The 26,991-nt window shown below is 44.1% G+C and overlaps 1 protein-coding gene and 1 long non-coding RNA gene across 5 annotated transcripts in view; one reads left to right on the forward strand and one right to left on the reverse strand.

Annotated features, from left to right (window-relative positions):
* LOC137484756 (uncharacterized) overlaps positions 1–26,991 on the reverse strand; it is a 67,927-nt gene that overhangs the window by 20,241 nt on the left and 20,695 nt on the right. The window lies entirely within an intron of this gene.
* HIC2 (HIC ZBTB transcriptional repressor 2) overlaps positions 17,364–26,991 on the forward strand; it is a 72,208-nt gene continuing 62,580 nt past the window's right edge. The window contains exon 1 of the mRNA XM_068208857.1: positions 17,364–17,699. The gene's annotated coding sequence lies outside the window, so the exon portion shown is untranslated. The remainder of the gene's footprint in view (positions 17,700–26,991) is intronic.

Here is a 26,991-nt window from a genome sequence, read left to right on the forward strand (position 1 = left end):
CTGCAGTTAATGCCAAGGTCAGCTCCAGCTGACACCCGTGCCTGGGGATGTGGGGGAAGGGATGGCTGTGCTCTGCGGCCAAGCCACAAGATGTCAGGAGACCGCTGTGCTGCGCTGTACCGCGCTGTGCCGTGCTGTGCCGTGCTGTGCTACAGCCGTGCTGTGCTGTGCTGTGCTGTGCTGTGCTACAGCCGTGCTGTGCTGTGCTACAGCTGTGCTGTGCTGTGCTGTGCTGTGCCGTGCTGTGCTGTGCTGTGCCGTGCTGTGCTGTGCTACAGCCGTGCTGTGCTGTGCTGTGCTGTGCTGTACTACAGCTGTGCTGTGCTGTGCCGTGCTGTGCTGTGCTGTGCTGTGCCGTGCTGTGCTGTGCTACAGCCGTGCTGTGCTGTGCTGTGCTGTGCTGTGCTGTGCCGTGCTGTGCTACAGCCGTGCTGTGCCGTGCTGTGCTGTGCTGTGCTACAGCTGTGCTGTGCCGTGCCGTGCTGTGCTACAGCCGTGCTGTGCCGTGCTGTGCCGTGCTGTGCTATAGCTGTGCTGTGCTATAGCCGTGCTGTGCCGTGCTGTGCTGTGCTGTGCCGTGCCGTGCCGTGCTGTGCTGTGCTGTGCTGTGCTACAGCTGTGCTGTGCCGTGCTGTGCTGTGCTACAGCTGTGCTGTGCCGTGCCGTGCTGTGCTACAGCCGTGCTGTGCTGTGCTACAGCTGTGCTGTGCTGTGCTGTGCTGTGCCGTGCTGTGCTGTGCTGTGCTATAGCTGTGCTGTGCTATAGCTGTGCCGTGCCGTGCCGTGCCGTGCTGTGCTGTGCTGTGCTACAGCCGTGCTGTGCTGTGCTATAGCTGTGCTGTGCCGTGCCGTGCTGTGCTGTGCTGTGCCGTGCTGTGCTGTGCTGTGCTGTGCTGTGCCGTGCTGTGCTGTGCTGTGCCGTGCTGTGCTGTGCTGTACTGTACTGTGCTACAGCCGTGCTGTGCTACAGCCGTGCTGTGCTGTGCTGTGCCGTGCTGTGCTACAGCCGTGCTGTGCTGTGCTGTGCTGTGCTATAGCTGTGCTACAGCCGTGCCGTGCTGTGCTGTGCTACAGCCGTGCCGTGCTGTGCTACAGCCGTGCTGTGCTGTGCTGTGCTGTGCTATAGCTGTGCTGTGCTGTGCTGTGCCCTGCTGTGCTGTGCTGTGCTGTGCCGTGCTGTGCTGTGCTGTGCTATAGCTGTGCTGTGCTATAGCTGTGCTGAGCTGCCTTGTTGCATTGATGCACTGCTGCCCTGGCAAGGCATTCTGCTCTGGGGCCTGGGAGCAGCCTGGAAGCTCCTGCCATCATTTTTCAGCCCTCCATGCTATTCTGCATCCTTACCATACCACTCTGCTTCTTGATGAAAAGATGTGAACAAGAAAATGAGGAATTTCTCCTTTTTCATGACTTTTCTCAAGTCCCTATTTTACAGCTTCCCAACTCCCTTGCTGTATTTCTACATGCAGGTTCCTCTCTTATATCTCACTTTACATGGTTAATTGTGTTTGTATCTCCACAGGGCTCCTGGCATTTACAGCACACTGTGAGGTCACTGATTTGCCACTGTGTTTTCAGAAACCTGCCTCACCATCCCCATGTAAAACTGAAAACGAGTTGAAAGTGAGAAAGCAGCAGTTTGCAGGAACGCTCATGATGAAAGGGTAAACAAGATCTTACATAGAACCGTGCCTGGGCTTGCATCCAAACACAGTGTGCTACAGCTTTAAAATAAAGGGATGGCTGTAAGATGCATTTCATTCTCGCTGCATGCACTCTGCTAGTGAATACTCTGATCACCAGACACTAACTGTGTGTTGTGCACAAATCCTGCTGGTGGAATAAATCCTCTTCCCACAATTACAGTACACCCCTGTGCCAGTTTTTACATGTCAAGCAGCCAGAGCACAGCCACGTGTGTTTCTAAAGCAGCAATGGCAAATCTATGAGGTCCAGTTCCAGCAGGTGGTATTTAGGGTGTGCACAATTGCTGGGAAATTTAATCTAATTTATTTTTTTTTAAATATTCCTTCAGCTCTAGTCTGGTTCCTAATGAATATCTATCTCATGGATTGATAGAGCACTGTCCAAGTGACTCCCATTTTGTTGCCACTGTCAGATCAATCCCCAAATGGTGTCCTGCTGCATCCCTCTCCCTCTCACACCAACATACTGCCACTTACTTGCCTATACTTCCAGAATGAAATTCTTTTATGGAGAAGTAGTTTTTCCAAGTGCAAAGCTGCCATACACAGAGGATATGTATGGACGAGATCTGCACAATTCACAAACTAAACTGGAAATTTCAGGGCCCAGTTCTTTATTATTCTTTTCATACCCTTGCTTTGGCTCTGAGGTATCAGCCAGCTGAATTGGTAACTCTGATCACTCTCTGTGTGAAGGTGTAAACAGAAACACAAGTCACTTACATGCAGGGAAGAGTCAGTCCCTTATTTTTTCCACACTAGAAACTGTAGTGCCCTGCATGGAAAGTGCTGCAAAATCTCAATGGCTTTAGACAGCTCCAAACTTAAGACACTTCCTAGAATATGTTGTGCCTGATTTCCCAAATGGTTGCATCACTCCCCACAGCCGATCTCCACTGACTTTGGTGAGACCTGCCAACCTATGCTGCATGCCAGCATCAGTGGTGCCATGAGAGCTGAACCAGGGCCACCGAGAGTCTGGAAACTGCTGTGAAGCTGAAGATGCTGTGTCTGACCATCCTTATGAAACCTGGTGTTCGGCTCAGGAGTCTGTGCAGCGAGGGATTCACTCTTTGTTCAGCACTGCATCACCTGTGCTACACCACCACTTCTCCTTGGGTTACATTTTCAAGAAGTTGTGAAAAGCACATTTTAAAAACTCTGCCATTGTCCTGTACTGCTATTAATATATGAAAAATAGCTTTCAGAATCTCCTTGCTGCTGAGCTCAGCTCTGGTCTAGCAGGAATCCCATCCTGTTCAACATATTATTTTGCTTCTGTATCCAAATTCCTGAGTTTCTGGATAATAAATAGATACAGTCTAGCCCCCTTTTTGATATTAAGTGGCATCTGCACACCCAGGTCTTGGGTGTCATGCTAAGAGCTCAGAAAATCAGAAGACATCAGAAAAAAAGGAATACCAACATTGTTAGGGTGATAGCTCATTTGGCAGTGACATCAAGAAATACAACACATCCCTCAGTGTGTCATCCTCCAGTTTCAAGAAGATTCAGTGCCATGGGTGTTGAGGCAGAATGCAGAAATGGGTGTCAGATACAAAACACAGGTACCAGCATACACACAGGGTGTTTGCACACATTAAACATTGAAGTGTTCAGTTTGGAAGTGACTGGAACTTCCCATTCCACTGATTTGGAGTCACTGAATGAAAAGACATGAAACCCACCAAGTTCATGTTCACATAAAAAAAAAAAAATACATGGACAGATGGCACCTTGTCTTTCTGGCAGTGTCAGCAGGTTGGACAAGGATTAAGCATGTAAGATGAGTGGAACACAGGCTCCATGGCTGCCACTCGTAGAGCTCACCTGCTAGAAGTGACTTGAACAGAATTATGATTCTTTCTGAACAAACTGCAGCCCTGTCCTGTCCCCTCCATGCCCACCCTCTCCATCAGGACGGCAGCTCATTAGTGGGGCAGCACAGGATCCCTGCATTGTCACTCTACATTTGGCACTTGGAACTAGAAAATTTCTTCATTCAGCTCTGTGAGCCCAGTGCCCAACTAGCAAGTCAGTCATGAAAAGGAGTGCTTTTGGAAACACAGTGTGGGGATGAGAGGAGGCAGGAAGCTAATGAGCAGTGAACACTGCAGTTGAGGAAGGAAGATGTTCACAGGTAGGATCCCACAACCCTGTAAATCAAGTTCTCTGGCCAACCTGCTACTGTAGCTGTGCATTTGGCGTTGAGCACAGGTGTGTAAGAACGAGCAGAAGCTCTGCAAGGCAAGGCTGCAAATCCTGAGCTTCTGTGCAATGGCTCTTACCCTGCATTTGATACCATCATCAAGCAATCATATTTTAATGAGGGAGTAGAACATGCTAATTGTTTTTTTTTTCTGCTATTCTACATGGTTGCAAATTAAAGGGACACCAGAGAAGTAAGAATTACAGCCCTGTGTTTTAGGATGGTGCACATTTGCTCAATACAGCTCGAGTGTTTTGTCACAGCCACTTTATCTGTACGACGTGCTTTGTAGCCTATGGCTCATAACAAAAAAATGGATTGCTTTTGTCATCGTGGCACCAGATTGGTGAGGAACATACTAATGGATTTGGTAGCTTAAAATGAGTGTACATCAGGAAGTTATGGCATTTCCATTTTATCTTAACAGAGCATTTCCTGAGACTATCTGGAGAAAAGCTGCTAGATAAGAACTACACTCTCATATTTTAAAAAAGAATTGCAGGAAAATGAAAATAATTCTAAGAGGAGTTGCTAGGTACAATTCTGGTGCATAACTAATGTAAATTTGTCTTATGTTATAAATGAAATATTTGGTTCTGTAAATTCTGGCCCCTGTTTCAAAAAGTCTACAATTGATATTCTAGGACACATTTTAGAATCTTCCACCAAAAACTGCTAGGAGTTTGGTAAATTCTGACAAATAAATTCTTGTATTTCAACTAAGACCTTCCTCCCATGCACTGAGTCCTCGACACACCTCAGGCACTGCAGTACCTTCCTGTCAGGGCTCTCTGGTGCTTACAGAGCTCTTAAAAATGGACTCCAGCTTGAAGCAAAATTTCTGTTGACTGGTAACTGGTAACCAGCACATGGTGGTGGTACCTTGTGTAAACAACAAACTGAGGGCTGGCTGCTTGCAGGGCCGCAAGAAAGTAAAAATAACATTAATTTCTGTGATATTTATTTCTGTGTCCAGGATAAGACAAGGGAAAGAGACGGCAGGTTGTGAAAAAACTTCCCTATAATTATTGGCAATTACTTAAAAAAAAAAATTCTTATCACCCTGTAAAACCTTGCTGTCATGTATGACACTAAACTTTGAACAAGTGAATTTTCACACTGCACAGAATGATTTAGCACTTTCTTACTTACTGGGAAAGTTTTTTAGCAAAGCCAGCAGTCTGGGGCTGAGTATTGGCATGATGGATCTTTTTAGAAATAACTGTTAAAAGAAACTGTGTTCTGCAAGTCCAACCCTTTTACAGGGGAACAAGGACAGCAATGTGTGAGCACTGCTGTGTGCTGTAGTGTGGGTCTGTGCCTCGTGTTGGCGGAAAAAACAAGTCGATGGTGGCACAATTTGTAAAGCAATTACTGCTCCTGGAATTGATAGTCTGGTGCTGCTAACTGGGTCTAACGGAATCAGGTGTTTGGTGGCAGCACTGCCCAAACTAGGACAGACAGCAAATTAAGTGCTGTCCTGAACAGCAAAGAAAACGTGACATTTTTTTTTTTTGCTCTAAATTAGCAACACTGTAGTTTTTATTTGGACTTCAAAGGCTTAGATAGAGACCAAAGCAGTGTATTGCTCTGTGGTCAGTTTATATTAAAAAAAAAAAGTAACAATGCTAGATTGAAAAGAAAATAAAAAGTCACTGAATTTGCTCTTGCATGGAAAAGACCACAAACTCTGGGAGCTCACTGTGCCATGTGACCGACCTTCCCCTGCCCATGGATGGTGGATTATCATCAAAGCTATTTGGGCATATGCACATGACCTCACAAAAATGTGCACTAGCAAAAATATACTTTTTCTCAAGCCAAAAAGGGAACAAATTTTTTCATAGAAGAGACCTAAGACTTGTTCTTGTGCTAGTGATTGGATTAGGTAATGACTAATTAGATGAGGTCATCACTTTCTATGTCATATATATACAGTATTTATGGAGAATTTACTCATTCTGATTAACAGAGTAGAAATAGTTTCTTGAAAAACTTCATTTTCCTGAAACTAAGTGCCTTGAATTTGTTTCACTTTTGATCTTTCTTTGGTGGCTATGTTTGCTTTACATTAAAATAACTTCTAACATTCCCATTAAGGATAATCCCTCCAGCAGCCACAGTATGACATTTCTATATTAATCTTTTAAGCATTTTAGAAAAGCAAGGTTTCATGTTTTAATAATCACAGATTTTTTCTCTGAGGAGTTGTAAAAATTTATGGGGCTTTTCTATCCTATTTGACTTCTACATCTTTAGAGTTTGGTGCTAATGGCCCATTCAGCCCGCTTACTCTTTGACTCCTTCTTTATTTCTTTTTCATCTTCTTACAAAAGAAAAATTGCTTCCGTGCCTTACGCTGTTGCAGATGCTGTTCAAGTAGTAAGTAATTTCAATTCAACTGACTGAAAAAAACTCAGTTCACCCTCATCTCAGAATCACTTGGAGGTCTCCAATGTAGACAAGTGCATACAAGTCCATTAATTTGTAATTAAGAACAAAATGCAGCCAGTTGTTTAAAGCAGAACGAGCAGCAACATCAATATAAGTACACACATTTTTAACAGTGTATTGGCTCATCTTAAAAAAGATTGCTTTCCTGCTCTAATATTTTATTTCATTCTTGCTTTTTTAGAAGAAAAATAAATGATGAAATGAAATAATAGATTAACTACGTTTATTGTAATTATAAGATGACCATTAATATGGCTTGCCAGTGCCCCTGGAAGCATTTTTGTCCCGCACTACTCATACTTTGTTCTATGCAGAGCACAGACATTGCAACTAATAAAAATCCAGCCATGCAATTGCAGTAACAAAACAAGCAAATTCCTCACTCTGTCACTGAGATCTCTCTCACTGCTCATGCCTTCACTTCCTGAAAGCCAAAAAATCTGTGCCCTTTTGGGCAAAGTAATTTCCGAAGAAGAGAGAAAACATGCCTGCCGTAAGTCAAGATTGCCTCTGGTGATTTCCATTGCTAAAATCCCTGCAGAAAAGGAGCTGTAGCATCTCAATTAGGCAAGTCTCAAAGCATTTGTGGTTACAGAGAATAAAACAATATTCTCAGTTCCAATGCAAGTGGAGACAGTGAGATCAATTTCTTGTGAGATGTTTCACTTGATTTGCTCAAGCAGCGAACTGTCAGAAACAGGGGCTTACTCCTTACTGAAGCCACCCCCTTGGCTGCCCCATAGAGAACCAAGGGGTCAAAAAGGACTGAGAGGATAAAGAACAGAGCAGTCAGCAGCACATCAGAATGTTTGATAATGGAGGAGACAGGAGTTTCAGGGGCTGGGAACACCCACCAAGGGGAGTGTAGTAACTACAGAGGAGTGGGAAAATGTAGTTTCTATTGCATATTCAAGACAGTAATTGAAGAGATAAGTGCCAAAAGATTTGCAGCATCCAGAAATTGTCAGAGTTAGCTTGCTACAGGTTCCTCACTGATCTTATCCTGAGTGTTTCATAACAGATGGAAAGATAGCTGGAATGCATGTTTAAGAACAGACAAGGAAAAAGCAACTCTTTTTTGTACCAGAAGACTCAAGCCCTGTTCAAAACCAGCAAGGGCATGGTGGCAGCTCAGTCACCACCAGCAGCATCAGCCCTGCTCAATGCCCTGGCAGCCAGCAGGCAGATGGGTCCCCCCTCAGCACAGCTCTGTGATTTACTGCACGCACACAAAGCTGGAGTAACTTGAGTGCCTCCTGGATGATTTATAGAGGCGTGGGTTGCTCATCTAAGCAGAGGAGTGGGATGCAGAAATGCTTGTGCTCTAACCAGTTTCCGATGTGGAATCCTGCAGCCCAAGGCGCGTCAGGTTGTTTCTCAGCCTCTGTGCAAGTTCCCAAATCTCAAAGTAAAGCCCAAGCCTTTTTAGGTGTGCTGTTAAAGGTTCCAGGAGAAGGGAAAGAGCTAGCAGAAGGGCCCAGCTGTTCCAGTCCCTTTTCTCCTGTGTATCCAGCTCTCCCCTAGCTCAGCCCCTAGGAGCGAGCGAGTACTTGCTATGCATGAAGGTGCAGTGATTTCCTTCAGGATCCTCTGGGAGAGCCAGTGCAGCGTGTCTGTTGTGCAGGATGCAAAGGGCAGGGTTGCTGTTGTTCACTGGTTTCACAACCACACAATTCTGGTCCTTCATCACTCCAGAATCTTCCTTCAGCCCTTGTTTGTCTGAGCACTTGGAACAAATATTTACTCCTTTGTTTCTTTATTTGAATTATTTCTTTATTTGTATCTTTATTTGAATTATGAGTGCAATATTTCTTGCTCTGCATCCTTTTCCACTGTTTGCAAAGCCACTGAAAAATGCTACATTTTTACTGAGAAGGTAAAGATATTTTTCAGCAAATAGTGTTGATGATGTCTATTGTTTTACTCTCTGTGTCAAGGTTGATCTTCAGTGCACATTTTGGATAAGTAGACTGTTAATTGGCAAATGTTATACCAAGGAGTGGGGTCAGCATTAGGGTTTAGAACATTGAATTTGTCACCAGAATTGAAGTAAAAGTTGAAAATATTTTCCTCTGATTCAGCCCAGAGTCCTGCTAGGGACACTCTTAGCCTGTGAGCACCATATGGGTGGTACTAGGTAGCCACTGTGGTGTCTTTTGTGTTCAAAAGTTCAAGTCAATGATATCTGCAGTTGCCTGTCCCTGCACCATCCTGTCACCCATCACTGGTTAGAGCAGGCTAAAAGCTGCTGTAAATGATGCACTGGCCCAAGGGCAAAAGAAGAGCACCAGGAATTCCACCTTTAACTGGGATTCTAGTGTGTTGCTTTTTTACTTGCATTGTCCTTAAGCTAAAACAAGAATGCTGCTGGAGATTTGTGCCTCTAAGAGAAACAGAAAGAAAAAAACCAATGCAAATACTAAAAAGAGGGAGCAGCAGAGAGCTGGTGAGCAGAGAACTCCCCATTCCCATGCAAAACCTCTGAACTGGTACTGGAGATCTGCAAGAAAGCACCACTCAGCCCTTGGTGCTGATGCAGACAACAATGAAACTAAAGCGCCCCAAACATTCATAACCAGCCCTCTGTCTGTCCCTGAAAAAACCCCAATCTCGTGTTCTTTGTCCCCTGAACTATAGTCACCTTGCATTACACGGTAGGAAATGACTGGCCAGGCTTTCCATTGCCGCTGGCACTAATCACAGAAGATGAATATGAACTGACCAATGGTGTTTATAACCTTGTTTAACAATGTCAGGCAGTGGGCTGGAGTCTCTCTCCCTTTCACCCATATCATTCCAGTGGCTTCAGTGCAGTAATTTCAGACAACTTATCCCAGCACCAATGAAGTCAGACTCAAAAAGAAAAGTGCTTTTAGGACAGAAAAATCCAACCACATTTTTGAAGAGTAAATAGAATGAGAAGTATCAGAACTCTGAGTCACTAGTATCATAAATAGTGAATTTCTTTGCTTTGCAGCTCAGGGGTGCCCATGAAAACAGCAAAGTGTATACTAGAGTGAGAGGGTCTGGCTTCTGAAGCAGATCCCCTTGCCAGCATCAAGCAAAACATGTTTCCCTGCTGTATATTTTCATGAACACTTGGAAAATCACAGTAAATACAGTTCATATAGGTAACAAATATGAAAATATATCTCTGGTGGTAGAGAACCTTTTATCTTGGGTCACAAGTGCCCTGCTGGCACTGTAGCATATTTATTTTTTAGCATTCAGTGACCTTTGATATCAGTAACTACTGAGGCTGCCAATCTGCCCATGGGCTCTTCCATGCCAGTCTTTATCTGCTTTGTATGCTGGGCAGTCTGGAATTGAACTCTGCCTGTTTGTGAAGAGGTGGGCAGGGGAGGGAGCAAACCCTCTGGGGACTCTGCCCTGTCAGTGTGTGCCTGCATGTTCTGTGTGTGCCTGAGTGTGTGGCACTGATTCTGAGGCCCCTGACACTCAGCCAATACACACCGATGTCTGTGTGCATATATTCAAGGGCTCTGCAGTTTCTTTCTCTCATACAGTATGAAGAGTGGTATTTGCATGGCTGTTGGATTTAAAGGGCAGCCTTGAGCTGGGCTACAACATACCCAGTATTCTGGTGTCCACTTTGGATGGAAAAGAGTATTTTTGTAGTTCTTGTGATTATCTTCTCTGCCACACTTATTAAAAACACTGCTGTGACCTGTCCAAAATCAAAGTGCTCCCTGGGTTTGTACTTTACCCTGGGCAGTGCCAGTTTCTGGGGAGTTTGCACTGCCCAGTTGCTCTACTACAGTTCCATTTTTTTCAGCTAAATTCTCAGGTGGAGAGGCACGTGTAACCCAGATCCAGCTGTCCCAGCAACAACAGGACATGGCTCACGTTCATCTAGAACATGTTCTCACTCACTGAGAAAATGCCAAGCTAGGAGGGAGGAAAAGGTGCTTTTTAGTTAGACTTCCACCAACTAAATCAAGCAAAAATTATGTCTGCCCTTTGCTTAAGTGCCACTGCTTGAGAAGCAATCTCATTACATGTGGTAACACATAAGCTTTAAAGCATTCCGCTAAAACCAATCCTTCTGCTGTCCCCTGGTCACCAACTGGCAACACAGCTCCACACTGACACCACTCTGGCAACCTGTAGAGTTTGCCCTCTATTACATTTTGCTTCTATAAGCACAGCTATTATTGGAACTGCTTACTTGACCATATTGCATGCTCTACCTCCATCTGACAATAATTCATTCTTCCAGCTTGCAACATTAATTACTTATGCATACTATACACACTGCCTCTCTAAGTACATACACATGAAGAAAGCAAAAAGATTTTATGTACAGCTGAATTTGGTGGTGGTTTTCCTATTATTTTTACCTAACATGAGGACAAGAAGAGATTTCTATGACCTGAAAGTCATCACCAGAAATACTCAGAAATAAAACATATCAACAAATGCTGGCTGGCCCTGTGGGTTATTACAGAAAACACAAAATATACCTCTGTGTTTCTGTGCTTCCCAATAAAAAATAGAAGGAAAACTTCACTTAAATATGTATTTATGGATGGATGTGTACACACACACATATGTGTACTTACATATAAACAAAAAAACCCAACCAAACCAAACCAGCCAAAAAAAAAACCCAAAAAAACAAACCCACAAAAAACAACCAACCAAAAAAAAAAAAAAACAAACCAAAACCAACAAGAACAAAACAAAACAAAACCCAAAAAAGACCAACTCCACAAAAACATGACCAAGAAAAAGCTGGTCAAATACATACACATGTTCTTGATGGTTAACACTTTCCGATCTGTAACATTAGAAAGATAAAACTGGAAGACATCCTGGCACCTCAGACTATCACCTGTGTTAACACATGTGACATGATCCTGCAGCAGTCATGATGGTCCAGCAGTGCCCTGTGCAATGTCATTAATAAAAACTAACACAGAGATTTTTTTTTAATACTGCAATCAGTGTTCCTCCTTAAAGACAATCTACTTTTCTTTATCCTTTTGCATAAAGTTCTCCATAGTTAATAGAGAGACTGACATATCCACACAACAATCCCTCTTATCCTAAATCAAGAACCCAAAAGAGGCAGGATAGCCCTCCACTCTCAGGGAATCTTCCTCTTTTCAGTGCCTGCAGAAGAGGCCTGGGATTAGATTAGCTTGAAGAAGATGCTTAATTTTCAATTGTTAATTGTGAAGCATATCCAAATGTATGTTTGTTTTTGTATGGAATTGCATCCCATTTCCATGACTTTCACCATCTTCCAGCTCACCACAATACTCTGATGCTGTTAATGATGGTGCCTCTTGACTCTTTCATCAGAACATTTATTTGCCATTCTCCATCTTAAATGACAATAGATCATTAGAGTGGATATTAAACAAGTTCAATCTTGAATTACTAGAAATCTCTACCCCAATAGCAATCTATTGGCATCTCTCCTTCAGTACAAATTCTTACACATTTTACTGCTCTTGTACTAATCCCCATCTTCTCCATCTTAATGAATAACTTCCCATGTGGCATCATATCAGATGCTTGACTAAAATCCATATAGATTAGATCTACTGCATTTCCCCTTGCTTAGACCATCAGTTATCTCTGCAAAGATAAATTGTCCAGGACACTAGGCAAAATCAGCATCCTGGTTGCATTTTATCCTGTTTATCTTCTCTTGCCATCTTTGAAATAGATATATATATTAAATATGCTAAATATATTTTTCTTCAAAACTCTCCTGAAAGTCTGAGGTGGTCTCAAAACCAATAAACTCAGTGGCTTCTTAGAAATCTTTCTAATCCTTTTAAAAATTAAAGTATTATATCTACTATTTTCAAATCATGGAAGAACAACCTCCAACTCAAAAATTTATTTCAAATGGTTGCTGTCAATCTGACTCTAGTTCCTTTGGAGTTCTGGGATAAAAATTACTGGTCTCCCTCACCTGAAAATGATGAGATATTTTAGATTTGCCTTCACTTTTATTGTGATAACTTCAGTTTTCTTCCCCTCATTCCAACTAATCATGTTGGTTTTACTCCCTTCTTCAAATCCACTGTTTTTCTTAAAAGCTATGGCAAAATTTCATTTAGATCTTGGGCACAAAAGCATTTTTAATCTTTTCCTTGTCCACTCTTCAAAGTTGCACCAGTTCTTTTCTTGTTCCCTGTTTATAGATGGCTGAACAAATGTTTCTTTTTTGTTTTAATCTCCTTCGACATCTATTTGAGACTATTTTCAGCAAATCTCTCTTGACTCTGAACACTCACAGGTGGTAGTTTGTTCATCACTTGTTTCCCTTACTCTTATTACTCTCCCACAGCCCAGTGTAGTGATGCTGTTGCACAGACTACATTAACTGGCAGGGTAGACACAGTTTAATACACATGTTTTGGAGATAGGTGCAGAGTGAACATATTTGCAATGAAATTCACAGGCCAACAGAAATCAAAGATCTTGTTATAATGGAAGGAGTGTTTTTATCTTATTAGAGTTGCAAAACCCCTTGCCTCAGCCCTGCCTATGCCAGAAAGCTTCAGCTTCTAGCAACAATAATAGTGCAAGTTTCTTCTCTTCCAAGGAAATGAAAACTTCTATCAGAATGAACAGAGGCAGAAATGGACAAAATAGTACCTTGTACAAGCACTAAACCACTAGCCTAGATTTTCAAACTGCTACCTTCTGTTGCAATTTTTGTTTGTTTTTGTTATTGGGTTCTAAGCTCATGATTTTGAGCAGAACTCTCACAAAGCAAAACAGTGCAGAGCTGAGGAAACCCGTGACCAGCCACAGCATAAAACTAGCTCTGAAGTGGGGGCCTTTGTGGCAATTTTTGATACTAAGGATTCAGGTTACATTTACTGTTTCTGATTTTCCTTCATTACAAATGTATTTCCAAAAATATTTTCTTTCTTTTTTCAGTTGAGGAAAAATTGCTTCTCAAATTAGTGTTCTATCAAGTTCTGCATTAGTAAAACCAGGAACAGATAGGATAAATGAAGATATAATTACACAAAGGTCATAATATAATGCTTTGTGCATCACCCACTGACGACCGTCAAAGACCAGAAATAGCAGAGTGGGGAACCCACCTAATCCCGTGAATGATGAAGGAGCCTTACTGAGGATGCACACTCAAGCACAGCACACTTGCAGGCAAGAGAGAAAAGATTTTCCAAACCCATTTTAGCATAAATTTGGATTCTCCACCATGGGCACTTGTGAGTCTGTCAGACAAGACCTTCCAGACACATATGTCTGACTGTAGAGGAATATTTCTATGGAGGGGACAGTGAAATAACTTTTTCTTTTCATGAGCTATCCCCAGCCGTTCTGATACTATTCAAGCACAGTTTCCTGGGTCATGCAATGCCTTACACGATGCCTCTTTCAGTTCCAGACCGACATTCTGGTCCTCAGCATTTTTCGTGAAGCTGTCAGGACTACCCCACTGTAGAGAAAATGAGTGCAAACCTCTTTTAGGAAACTTTGTCTCTATATATTTTTAGAGGTAAAACATTATCCGTTCTTGAGGAGTAGGCTGGTTACCTTTGACCTTGCTCTCAGACCTAAGCCCTAAACTGGCATTCTCTCTGCCATGTATATTTTGCTTAGTTCCTTGAATTGCTCTTTTTTTTGCTTTTCCTGTGAGCTTTTCTGCCCAGCTTCACCCATCCGTTCGCTACTGTAAACAACAGTTTGCCTGCTAGATGGCACTGGCCATCCACCAGCGCTGGGACTGAAGGCAGGTGGCACTGAAGAGCCGTAAGGGCACATGGCCACCCTTTGGTCGTTATTCTGTTTACTTTCTGCAATGGCATTTTCTTTGCTCAGATTACTTCACTCCTCACCCACAGCACTCGCTTGCCACTACAATAATTCTATCAATGTCCTCTTCCTGTTCTAGGATGAGTATAAACTTGCTGTTAGCACTGCTACAAAGGGCTGGAGCTGCTTCTGAACCCATCAGTTTGTTGAAAACTGAAATGAAACCAAAGCCCTGAAGTTCCTCTGGGTTTCAGTCACTGACTTCAATCTAAGTATTTTGCAAACAATAACTTATTGGGGGGGATACAAGTAATTAAACTTGTCTGCTTGAAAACAAGCACTACAGAGCTAATGTGAATAGATACTAAGGACGAAGATACAAGAATGGTGTGAAATCTGCTTGTTCTTTGGATTCTGTTCTAAATTCTTTGTATGTTGTTGGGGCAAAAATCTGTTTGTCATAGCTGCCTTGGATGTGTTGCATTCAATGTACTCATCAACACACCAAGGAGGAAGTTGAAGCTTTCAACTGTATCTGCAGAGCACCCAGCACAATTCACTGCTGCCGCCCTCTCCATGCTCTTTTCAGTAAAGTGCTAAAAAACACACAGTCAAACAAAACTAGAAATCAAAGTTAATGACAAGTGTCCAGCTGAAATAGAAGAGCCTGTTTTTTCAAAGTATTCACAAGCCCAAATCATCCTCCAGAACATGCCCATTGTGCCACAGTGTCTGCAAGCAGAGTGCCACCATCACCCTTCTAAACCAGCCCTTCATCTGAGCATGCTGCTCCCTGCACCTGAGCAACCCGTTTGCTTTTCACACACAGGGGCATGTTTTACCAGTGCCAGATGTGCCCACAGTGGGTGTGATTTCTCAGAACTTGAGGGTGTACCCTCTGTTTGGATGGCAAATTCCCTGGCTGTGGTTGCTTGGAGACATTACAGGTATCACGGTATCTGCCTTGCGTGCCTGTAGATGTTTTTCAGGTAGGTGTGGCCATACTTCAACTTGGCTCATCAGATTCTCCACAGATGTTCCTGGTTCTAGTGACAGTGCCAGGTCTAACTTTCTCATTAGTTCTTTTCCAACCTTATAATTATCACCTATATATGAAGCTGAATGCAGTGCTGTATCATACCATATCATTTCCAGGTGCCAGACACCTAATTTTTTTTTTTTTTTTTTTTTTTTTTTTGTCTCCTCTCTACTGAAAATGTGTCCATCTCTCTATTTCCTGAGGGATGCTGCAAACTGATCATTCCCAAACGTAGAGAAGATTCAAATACAAGTAAGGTTTTTTTTTTTAAACCTTCTGGTCACATTTTAGGATGTTTCTGTCCATCTTCCCAACCTTCTTTCTCCCCTTCACTCTCAAAAGCTAACACCTGCCTAGCAAAGTTGGCAGACAGGCTGAAATGCTTATGCCTCAAGCCATTCCTGTGAAAAACCTGGCACCTTTGTTCAAATGTCTGATGAAAGCGGGTTTGAACAAAGATGTTGGTTTGTCAACTGGCAGGGGCACACAGATTGTGCTGGGGTGGAAAACTTCAGCAGAAGGAAGGAAGATGAGGGCAGATGGTGGCATTGTTGAGGTCTTGGAATACCACACAAAGATTCACAAAAGTGGGTCTTTCTTAATTTACCTGAAAAAATATCTATGATGCATTTAGCCCCTGTTTAGATAGTGCAAGGACTTCTGTGTATTTGCCTACCAATTCCTCTGGCACAGCATGAAACAAATGGCGTGAAACACCTCCCTGGGCATTTGCAAGGCCACTTAGCTTTAAAATACAGCTCAGAGCAGCACCACCGATCTTAAATTAACTTTCCTGGTGGGGGAAGAGTCTTGAATTGATCCTTATCTACTTCACTGGGTCTTGTGCTGACAGTCAGGTTTGCTGTTCTCACCACTGTTAGTGTTCTGCTCTTTATTGGGTGTACTGTGAACAAACCACCAGTCCAGACCCTTCTGATATGGCTGTTGTGATTTGTCTTATCTTTGTTTGCTCCTCAAGCCACTTTGGTAAAGCTGAAGAAACCATGTCTTGCAAAAACTTTGAACTCTGGATGAGCAACTAGAAAATATCTTTATTATCAGGGATGGAGAGCTTAGGCTGCAGCTGGGATCCAGCTGAAGGGCATGCAGACTGCAGGGATCTGCACAGGAAGTGGCTGAGAGAGTCACTGGCATTGTGGCTATTAGGGAATTATTAGACATGTGTTAAACGTAGGCTTAGCTTCACTAATGAATCGCCTTGCTGAGGCTACAGAGAATTTTGGTTATGGGTGGCTGTGAGGACACAGAAGGAAAGGAAATATCATCTCATACTTGGAGCTGATACAGTGATTCCTACATGGGATAGTGGAAGTACTCCTGTGCATGATTACAATAAAAACGTTTATGTGCATTTCTCCTGTTATTACAGATTAATTAGCTATGGAAGGGAGAGAGGGGTAATTCAGATTTCTGCTCAGTGGTACTTTGTGGTCAGTAAGATTAAGATGTAAAACGTTAAGTGAACTTAACATTTTACAAAGTAATAGGCTGAGTTTGCAGGCTGGGCACACTCTTAGTGTAAAGCATCTGAGTAGCCCTCCTTACTCAGTGTGATCACTGATGTGCTTTAAGTTAAGCATGCATGGAAATGTTGCAGGACCAGGGATGCATAACACAAATAACTTTTCCCTCCAATATACTTCCATAGGTAAATAACTAAAAAAGAAATGCATAAACCAAAACTTCAGATTCTGTGGGTGCAAAGGCCATGTCTGTATCTGTGCCCTGAATGATGCAAAATGCAGTGACAGTCTTTAACACACAGATATGAGCGACAAAAAACTAATATGCAAATAGTGCTTTGCGTGATGTTTCCTAAATTTGTGGGTAAAACTCATTTCAGTTTCCAACACATGTACAAGCTATAATCTATATAATTTCTCTTAACACATACTTAAGAGCTCATCAGTGATGGGAGAAATAATCTTAATAAATGCGTTTTTCATTGCTCAAAACCTGGGAGGGAGCAGGAGTATTTGGGTTGCCCAGAGGCAGTGGTCAGGCTCCGGGATGGGTTTCGGGGTGTGGGTGGCAGGAAAGGGGGGGCGGCTCGGGGTGGGGGAAGCCCTGGTCCTTCGGTGGGAATTACTCAGATCCCCGTCCCTTTCCCAGCCCCGCCGCCGCAACATTTATTGCAAAAGCAGGAAATTGCTTATTACTAAACTAGCTGGCAAGGGAGCAGAGCCGATGCTGTTCCACACTGGCACAGCACTTGCTTAGCTGCTGCTTTCCCTGCCTCTCCCTTGTTCCGCTCTTTCTTCTTCTTCTTTCCCCTCTTTCTCTCCTCTCTCCCTCGCTCTCTCCTCTTCTTTTTTTCATTTTGGCTTCTATTCAAATGTGGGTCAGGGGTGAGCGGCTCCCAACGTCACAAGCTTGCAAGATGGCGCTGGGAGGAAGGCTGTGAGATGAGGAACAGGCTGGTATAAACCGAGAGGACAGGAGAGGGAGAGGAGGAGAGGGGAAGGGGAAGAAAAGCTGCTGCTCCAGATGCAATAAGAAGGTAACGCGGCGCGGGGCGCGGGCGGGGGCGCGGGTCCCGCGGGGCGGCCGGGCGCTGCCGGGCTCCGCGGTGCAGCCCAGCCCCGCTCCCTCGCTCTTTATTCGCAGCCCCGGTGATTTGCCCATCTGCACGGGTCCGCTCGGGAGAGTCGCCGGGGTGGCGGGGGTGTCCCCTTGTTCCCTGCCCTGCATCAGCCGTGCCCGGCACCGGCGGTACTTCCATTGAAAAAACCCGAGATGGTTTCTCTGCTCTTGCCCCCCTCTCTCCGTGCCCCGGGCCCCCTCCCCTCGCTCTCCGGGCGCGCTGCCCCGTTGCTTCGGGGGCCGGGGCGTGCATCGGTGTGCTGGCCACCGTGCCTGTCTGGAGCTTGCAAATGTTGGTTATTTGGTTGAAGCGGGTGGAAACTTTCCCCTCCTCCCGTGCCATTTGTGTGTGCGCGCACGGGTGTGCGCTGCCCCTTCCCCGGCGGCAGTGGGGTCGGGGCGGGGGGCCGCAGCTGCTGCCCGCCGGGGCCGGCCGGCGTGGGGCTGACCGGCGGGCGCGCAGGCAGCCCCGGAGCAGCCGCCTGCTCCCCATCCCCACTCGTCCCTTCAAGTGAGCCGTATTGTATTTTATTTGATTTGATTTTTTTCCCCGAAAGGAGGGAGCGGAGCCCCGGGGTGCCGGGGGGCGTGTTTTTGTCGGTGATCTGGCCGCATTGTGGAGGAGAGGGCAGGAAAGGGGCTCCCGGGACTTGCATCGCCTCCTTCCCGCCCCCCGCGGTCCATCCGCCGGGCTGCGAGGCGACGAGCCAAGCCGGCATCCCCCAACCCCAGCGCCGGCCCCAGCCCCACCGAGCACCCCCTGCCCTACCGGGACCGCGGTGAACTTTTGCCCTGGCTCCCCCCTTCCCCGCCGCCCCCCTCGGCTGCTCGGGATCGCGGAGGGAAGGACCCGCCGGCCCCGCTCGCTCTGCCCGTCGCTGTGGGTCTCTGGCTTTTGTTACGGCCCCATCTCGGACGCAGTGGACGGAGCAGGATCGCGCACCCTCCCGCGGCCAGGGGCTCCCCGGACCCTGCCCGCCGGCTTTGTGCCCCGCAGGAAATGCACGTTCCCCGGCCGCGCTAGCCAGCGTAGAGCTGTCCACCCGGTTAAAAAAAAAAAAAAAAAAAAAATTGTACATCCAGGCTGGCAATATTATTGCCGAGGCGCTCGACATCGCAATTGAGGGAACCGAGAGGGCTGGTTGCTGCCCGCGGCTGCCCGGTCCCGGGAGCACGGCGCCGCGGAGCCGGACCGGGCTCTGCATCTCCCGGTGCCGGTGCCAGCTCGGCGGCGGGGGAAGCCGGGCTTTTTGTGTTTTTCTGGTTGCATTTAAAAGCAAAGCAAAGCCGGCGGGGGGAGTGGGGGCGGGGGAGGCTGCGTGCCGGCCCCCTGCGCGGTGCGCGGCCCGGGGAGCCCCGCGGTGCCCGCAGCGCCCAGCCCGTGCCCAGCCCCCTTGGTACGGGGCGAGAGCCGACGGGGAAGTCAATTATTGACTTCTGCTTGGCCGGGTCCCAGGTGGAGGTGGGCACGGCGGCGGCGGGCGGCTCTCGGCGCGCCCCCCGTTATCGGGGCCGCCAGCCGCGCTCCTCCCGGGGGCTCCGCGGCCGCCGGACACCGCGCCCGGCCCCGCTGCCGCCCGGGGAACGCGTATGTACACACGGGGCCTGGGCACTCGAATCGTGCTGCTGCGAAATCCGCAACCTTTGAGAACTCGGGTGGCCTGGGCACTTCCAGAGACGGGTAACTTGGCGTTAGAATCTGTGAGTGGGGCGGGGGTATACACACCTTTACACAGAATTAATGAGTTATATATGGAACCCAGTGTTTTAGCAGACGGTTACTGAAATCACTCGGTATTACCTTGTTGTTAGAATAAATCTGAGAGAGCAGCCATAAACCAGTTAAGAGCATCGGAATTACATTCTGCTAATGAACTGTCCTTTGACCAAAACTGGTTTAAATTTGTTGCGGAATGCTGTTTATATTTGAATAGCTCCCATGTTTTTCCAGAAATTAAGGGGAAAACAATATGCAATAGTCACTTTCATTGGAAAATGTCAGAACTATGAGCAGATGTTTGCTATGATTGATAAATACAGTGTATAAACAACTAATATTTCAAGATGACTTATTGCTATTTTGTATTACTCAGAACTGTTGTATATACTATAGCGGCTCTGGAGAGAAAGCTGTAAATAACTCCTTAAGATTTCACAGCAAATCTACATGAGGAAAATGACATATGGAAAGAAAATTGACTTATTTCCACAACTGCAAATGGCCTCCTTTTTGCGCCTTTTCATTAGCAATCTAATCCTAAAAGCATTAGGAGCAATTATTTGCAGTGGTGCCTGACATTCTAGGTCTAATTATTTAAATCAGTTTAACTTTTGATGGTTGACCCATTAGGTCAAATCTGTGTGCCCTTTGTTATATTTATTTAAGGAAAAAAAAAATGAGGGGAGGGGATGTCTTCAAACTTGACACCTGCTACTGACATATCATTTTAGCTCTGGAGGAGATCAGCATTAAGAATAAGCAACCTCTTACATTTGTTACTTTCCATTCTAACATGGCTAAGGATACCCTGTGTAAGTGCCTTGTTCTTTGACATCTAAAATCCATTGCTTAATCATGACAGACTTGTGTGGCCGCAGGAGCATAAGCAGGAGTAATGGGAGAGTATGAAGATATGGCAGGTTTTCCTTATGTCATTCTTCCTAATCTACGTGAAATGCAGATGAGACACACACATAAAGGGATGGTTTTTCAGTATTTGTGGGGACAAGCTTGTTCCAAGGATCTGGGTGAGCTCTAAATCTTTAATGCATAAGGAAATAGCTCACGTTAATATTCACATACGTTTCTGGGTGGAATGACTTATGGATGTGTAGATAGTAATAAGTATTGCAAGATGCTTGAAGCACTTGGTATCACGTGATGCGCTGTAGTGTCAGTGCTGAATTGTTTGGCAGAAGCTGATGTGTGACAAGGGGTGGGGGGAGAGAGGAGAGAAAGAGAAGGTGAGAGGCCTTGTTCCAGAAGGGTACATGTTCAATTTGTTTTGATTAGTTGTTTAAAATAACTGGAAAACAACATAATGCTAAGCAGTTTGGCTGTGTAATGGATTTAAACTCTGTAAAACAGCCACCACAGGCCAAAATTGGTGGTCACAGCATGAAATTTGAAGTTGTGAACAGCAGATCTTGCAATGAGAGTTATCGTTTTCTAGCATTTTTACAGCCCATAGTAATTAAGAGCTTTCAAACATAAAGTGTATGTTATGCATTCCTCTGACCTTGCAGAAAATAGTATGTGGCTATTCTTTGAGCTCCTGCTGCCTTCTTTGATGATAGATGTAGGGAAATGGGATGATGTTTGAAAACCGAGGTGCATTTGCCTTCCTATCAGAACTGTTTGTGCTGACTGCAGCATTTAACCCTGTCATCCAGTCTGATGAACATATCACAGCTTGACAGCCAGAGGTATTAGTAGGAAGAGGTTGCCATGTTTTCTCTACAGAAAACCAAGTTTCTCATACCCTAACCAAATCTGACTGATAAAGTGCACGAACAACACTGCAGCTTCTGCCAACAGCCAGGGAAGAACATTGCCACAAAGTGACATTTCAGTACTGCAGCAAATGTGGTGTTGGAGTGGAAGAAAGCAGAATCACATTTGTGCCATAGCCATTATATTGGCTGTATTGTGACAGGCAAAGCTCAATGGGAAGGGCCCATTTCAGCATCAGCAGAAATGCCTTCCCTGCTGGGCTTGGAGAAAAATTAACAGGGCTCAGCTGTGGCATTGTAACAACAGAGTGTCAACCCAACCATAAGCAGGAAAATATATTTTAAAAAACTAAAGATGACTTCTTTGGTTTGGTGTGTATTGAACACCAGTGACTAAGCCATTAGGCCTTCTTATATTGGTTTTTGTCCTCCTGTACTGTCGGGAGCAAGGACAATGTGTTGCAAGAGGGATTTCACTCTGCTGTGCAGTAGCTCATTGGCAAAGAAACTGCATTGGTTTGTTCAGGTCTCTTGCAATCAGCAGTGACAGTGTGCTTACTTCTCTCAAAAGCAGCAGGACAATGTTAAAAAGATATTCCTGAGAGTTGTATTTTCTTGTTCAGTTAGCATCTTCAGGTTCCCATAAGATGCTAGTTTTAAGCTGGGTTTCTTTCCTTGAAGCATACGTGTATTGTGCTAGCTGTCCAAACTTGTAAGTTACTCACGCTTGTTTGTAATTCCTGGAAAGAAGATTCACCCTCCAGTGCTGGCTCCCACAAAACAAGGAAGAAATGAAACAGTAAGGTCAATTTTGAATTTTAAGATGATACAAAATGAGTTGTTAAAATAGCTGTAAAGGATGAGGCTACAACACAGCAATAGCTGTACCTGCTGTAAGTGACAGGTGGGAGAAATTCTGTTCTTTTTCATCTGTGTTTGGATGATGGCCCAGTGCTGGCCACAAACTGCAATCCAGGATTAATCCTCACATAGTGTTTTCTTTCTATGTATCAGATTTCTCATTTTGTTAATAAGCACAGCCTAGCATGCACTTCAAGTCAGCTGTTCTGGAGTGGAAGCAACAGGGTTTTGTGTTATTGAAATGATGGCTCTCATGCTTTCCTAGAGCCCGTATTGTTTGACCAGGGTAGGGTGGACGGTGATCCTTGTAATCACAAATCCTAAACAGGGATTCTAGTTACTGATTTTACTTAATGGAAAGGGGTGGGGAGTGTAGTTTATCCTGGATTACATATGTATTATATCATATTTTCAGATGTGCACCCTGTGGATTTGAAGGGGCTAAAGGGTGATCTTTTAAACTGAAAACCTTAAGCGGGCATTTGGAAATGGACCAATTGCAGGAAGCTTCTTCACTTACTCTCTCTAATGGAGAAAAGACAAACTGAACTGTCCTGCAGAAACTGCCAGAAGACATGCACTGACAGCTAAGCTGGGAGAAGGGTCTGAGTCTTCAACTGGCAGTAAGAAGAGTTTAAAGAAGTGCAGGGATTGATTTCCTACTCAAAACAGTCACCAGGGAACCCTCCCAGTAAAAGGGTCCCTGAAAACAGGGCAAACTTCTTGCTTCTGTTGCTAGGTGTTCTGAGACATCTGTGCAGGAGTTAGGAACAACCCCCTCTTGTTGTTCCAGCTTTAGATACTGGATGGAAAAACGTGTCAGTGTTGTCCTCACCTAGGTTCTGGATGGGAGGTAGGAAACATTTCATGTCAGTACGCTGGCCTGAGGCATTTGCTGTCCTTCAGTCCCCTGGGTAAAAGAAGAGGGGATGGCTTTCCATAATATGTCAGTTTGCCCTATCCACACCCTTCCCCCACTGAACCAAACACTGCAAGATAAAATTGTCTTCAAATCAGTCCTTTGCCATGAGTGTAAAAAGAGATACACGATGGAGTGACTGGGGAGAGGCCTCATGGTAAACAACCTGACTGCTCTTCTTGCTGGGCTAGTCCCATTCATTCCCGGACCTGTTTAAGATGACAGGGGTGTAGAGCAGATTCCTTCCCCTAAATGTGTGCTCATTTCCTGTTGAATAAAGAGCCATTCAGTGAGGGGATTCAGTTTTCTGGGAGTCACATAAAGACACTGCCATGTAGTGGCAGTAGACACTGCCATGCACTTACTGCGTTTCCATCTGCTGTCAAGATGCCACTGGCCAGTTTGACAGTTTGGAAATCTTTTCCCTTGTTCGATAAAGAACAGAACAGAGTAATTTGCACCGCCAGTTTTAACTGAGAATTGAAATCAGCCAACAAGAAACCTTATTTTAAAGCTTGCTTGTTTGTCTATTGTGGTAGTTACTCTCCAGCAGAAAGACTGGATCTTGCTGGTCTGTACCTATTAAAACATGTTGATGTGCAAATAAAATAACTTTAAAGTAAATTTCATGTTCAGCAGAAGGACAGGGTTAACACATTCAGGCTATGATTCAACATGCAAATCAGAAACAAAATTAATTTACTATGTTATTGTTTCTGAGAAGTGACTCAAACTTCTTATATAGCATTAAATTCAATGAAATGTTAAACTTGAAGATTTTGGAATGTTAAATAAAAATATTTGTAAAATATTTTCTTATCAAAAAACTTTCAGATCAAAATACATTCTGATGACCTCCTGAAGGTCCCTTCCTGTGTGACTTATTCTGTGTTTTTTATTCAGCTCCGATTTAAATGCAAAGCAAAGGAAGTGTTATTTGAGCAAAAGTGAACTGATTATTTTCTATTTTTGTTGCTCTTTTCTGAGTTTGGAACTAGCAGATACTAGTTTCTAACACCTAGTTTTCATTCGGAGGGAAGTCAGCTTTCCTGTTCTTCTGCCCCTCCTCAAATCTCAGTTGCTTTCTGCAGTCTGAAAGAAGAGGTTAACGAACTAAACTGAAAAGACAGCCTCTCTGTCCCTTTGCAAGAGGCTCCTGGTGTGAAGGGTTAGTTAACTGCCCAGAGTGGATGGAGCACTGAAGTAGTGGCTTTTTTCTGTGGAGGGACAAATTGTCCTCAAAACTTCACTAGGAAAGACATACAATTGAATAATGCTTTTTTAAAACAAGACCTGTTGGAAATTATGACAGTGTATAGTGAGACTTAAACTTGTGCTATTTTTATTTAATGTTGTTTCCCCTATCCCTGGAAGGGTGAGGTGCTTTGTTATTCCTAGTTTCTGTTTACCCTTATAAAGTATCCAGAACGGTCCTCATGTGGAACTTTTTGCATCAGACTCCTCAAGTCCTTGAAAAAAGCTCTTTGTTCTTTTCTAGGCAGTTCAAATGTTCTTTGATAATGTGATATTAATGACATGGTTATGCCCAGTCTTCAAAGAAAAACATGGATGTCCTTCTAGGCATGGAAAATATCTACCAAAATTGTAGATGGCAAGGAATCCACTAAAAATTATAAATTTGTGTGCATAGCTATGAAGTGTACATAGATAGAACCATAGAAATTCTTCAGGTGTCAGCAGAGTGATGTTTGGCTGAGTGTTTTTTAAAAGTAATGTAAATTATGATTTGAAAAGTTTTACCCAGAAAGCTTGGTTATAAGCATTTGCTTTTATTAATTGATGCAGTGGTTGAATATTTACCCACATTTAATTCTTTTGGGTGAGCTTATGGTCCAAGGAACTCTGCTTTCATCTCTGATTTAAACTTTCCATGCTATGGTCATGAAGGAAGTTAAGCAAGTTCAGTTTTCTTCATCTTTAAAGTATGGAGAATACGATGTCCTTGGTTTGTTTTGTGTATTTATCTTATAAATGCTCCTCATATTTAAAAGTTTGCATAATGGGACCCTGACCTTAGCAACACTCTGTAAATGCTGTCATTATACACATAATTCTAATAAAGCTTCAAAATGGTAAAGTTGCCAAAGGACTAACGCTTTAGGATTATGCAAAACCCATGATGGGGGAGGGAGGCTAGAGAATCTCTCTAGTCCTTCAGAAATGCTGCATTTCTTAGTCTCCACTGTACCTTTTCAAACAAGGCTTTCAAAATTGTAATGAAAATTGAAACACGCCAGCTATAAAAATTACTCTCTTTTTGCTACAGCACTGGAAGTATTAATGAGACTACATTCCCCTGCAGCGAGCACTGGGAGTTTTTGGAAGGTCTGATCTGCACTGTCAGTCTCTTCCTGAAAATAAGTAAATGCCTCTACATAATCCCCTTCAGGATGCACCAAGCAGCAGCTTGTATTTTTGTGTCTTCCCTCCCCGGGTTGCATGGTGCAATGCCAGCGCACGGTGTGATGCAACAGTCTTGGAAATTCTTGGAAAAGCACTTCCGTTTGCTCTAGGTAGAAATTGTGTTGGCAGCAAAACTGACTCTGCTGTTTACAAGCTGGCAGCATTCTTAAATGAACTCCAAGAAAAGCAGTTTAATGTATGCGGTTCTGCATATCCATCCAAATGCAGAGGTGTTTGAGACTGTTGGCCTGTTATTATGGGTGGTGCCTTGGAGAAGGAATGTCTTGAGTATTTGCCCAAGTGTGGACCTCTTTTTAGCAGCTGTAGTCAGCTGGTTTATTCCAGTCAGGCTGGGTCTCCCAGTTTCTGGTTGCTGCTTGTAAGGTGATGGGTTTAATTGTTGTATTGATATTCCTCAGCTCCTGAGTGAGGGAAAAAGGGACCTGAGTCCGGAGAGAGGACCATCAACTTCATTCTGATAACTTCTATTTTGGTGGCTAAAACAGAGCTGAGTATGAGAATTTGTTTGCCACGGATAGGTCGTTTGAATCTGGAAAAATAATTTCATGTGTCTGTACCTCTTCTCCTCTGCCTGTGTAAAGCCATGGTATTTTGAAGATGGGCTGAATTTCCATTAGCATTTAATGAACAGAAAATAACAATAGTAACTGCTACTTTCTAATATTGTACCCTGTTAGTTGTGCAAGAGGATTTCAAGCTGAATGCTGTTCTAATAATTCAGAGTCTTGTAAGTGGAACCAAATGCAGAGAAAACTAGTACTTTTGATAGAGCTGTAGTACTTGAAATCATGCATGGAGGTGTAACTAACCACAGAGGACAGTCATGGAAGGAAAATATATTTTAAGGGTCCTGCTGAAACACTGATCATTGGAGTATGGAATTAAAATATTTGCCTATCCAGAAAAGACATCCTTTCAACTCAAAGATCTCACAATGCTTTCATAATTAGTAATCTGTGACTTGCAGTTGTGTCTCTGGCATATTCATGTAACCTTTTCTGAGATGTTTATATGGCTTTCTGAAAGCTGCAGAAGAGTTCTTCCTTAATGGAACAGAAGCCATGGCCATAGCCCAGCAAACCAGCTTCCACTCCCATTAGAGGCAAATGACTGATTAGGCACCTCAGTTTCTCTGTTTCAGCTGCAATAAATAAAACCTCCTTCTCCTTTCCAAATTTTGAGAGTTCATATGAAGTGGGACCTGTGCTATATGACACCAACTGTTCCATTTCAAAAGAGTTACCAGTTTTCTACCTAATGCCCAGAGCATCTAATGCCATATGCCATAGGCCTGGGATGTTCCCTGTCCTTTAACTGGTTGGACAAGAAAGGGGGAAAGGAGTCCAGGTGAGTTCAAGCAAGTTTCCATGTGCATCTGTGCTGCCATTATTCAGAACATTTGCCTATTTGTGCTCGCTTCCTCTGTGGTTACACATGGACTCCTGCTACCTCTGTGTTTATCTAAAACAGCTTGGGTTGTACCCTCACCAAAAACTGAAAAACCCAAAGCACCCTCCCTAAAACTTCCTGG

Source organism: Anomalospiza imberbis, chromosome 18 (genome assembly GCF_031753505.1).
Source record: "Anomalospiza imberbis isolate Cuckoo-Finch-1a 21T00152 chromosome 18, ASM3175350v1, whole genome shotgun sequence".
NCBI classification, from domain to species: Eukaryota; Metazoa; Chordata; class Aves; order Passeriformes; family Viduidae; genus Anomalospiza; species Anomalospiza imberbis.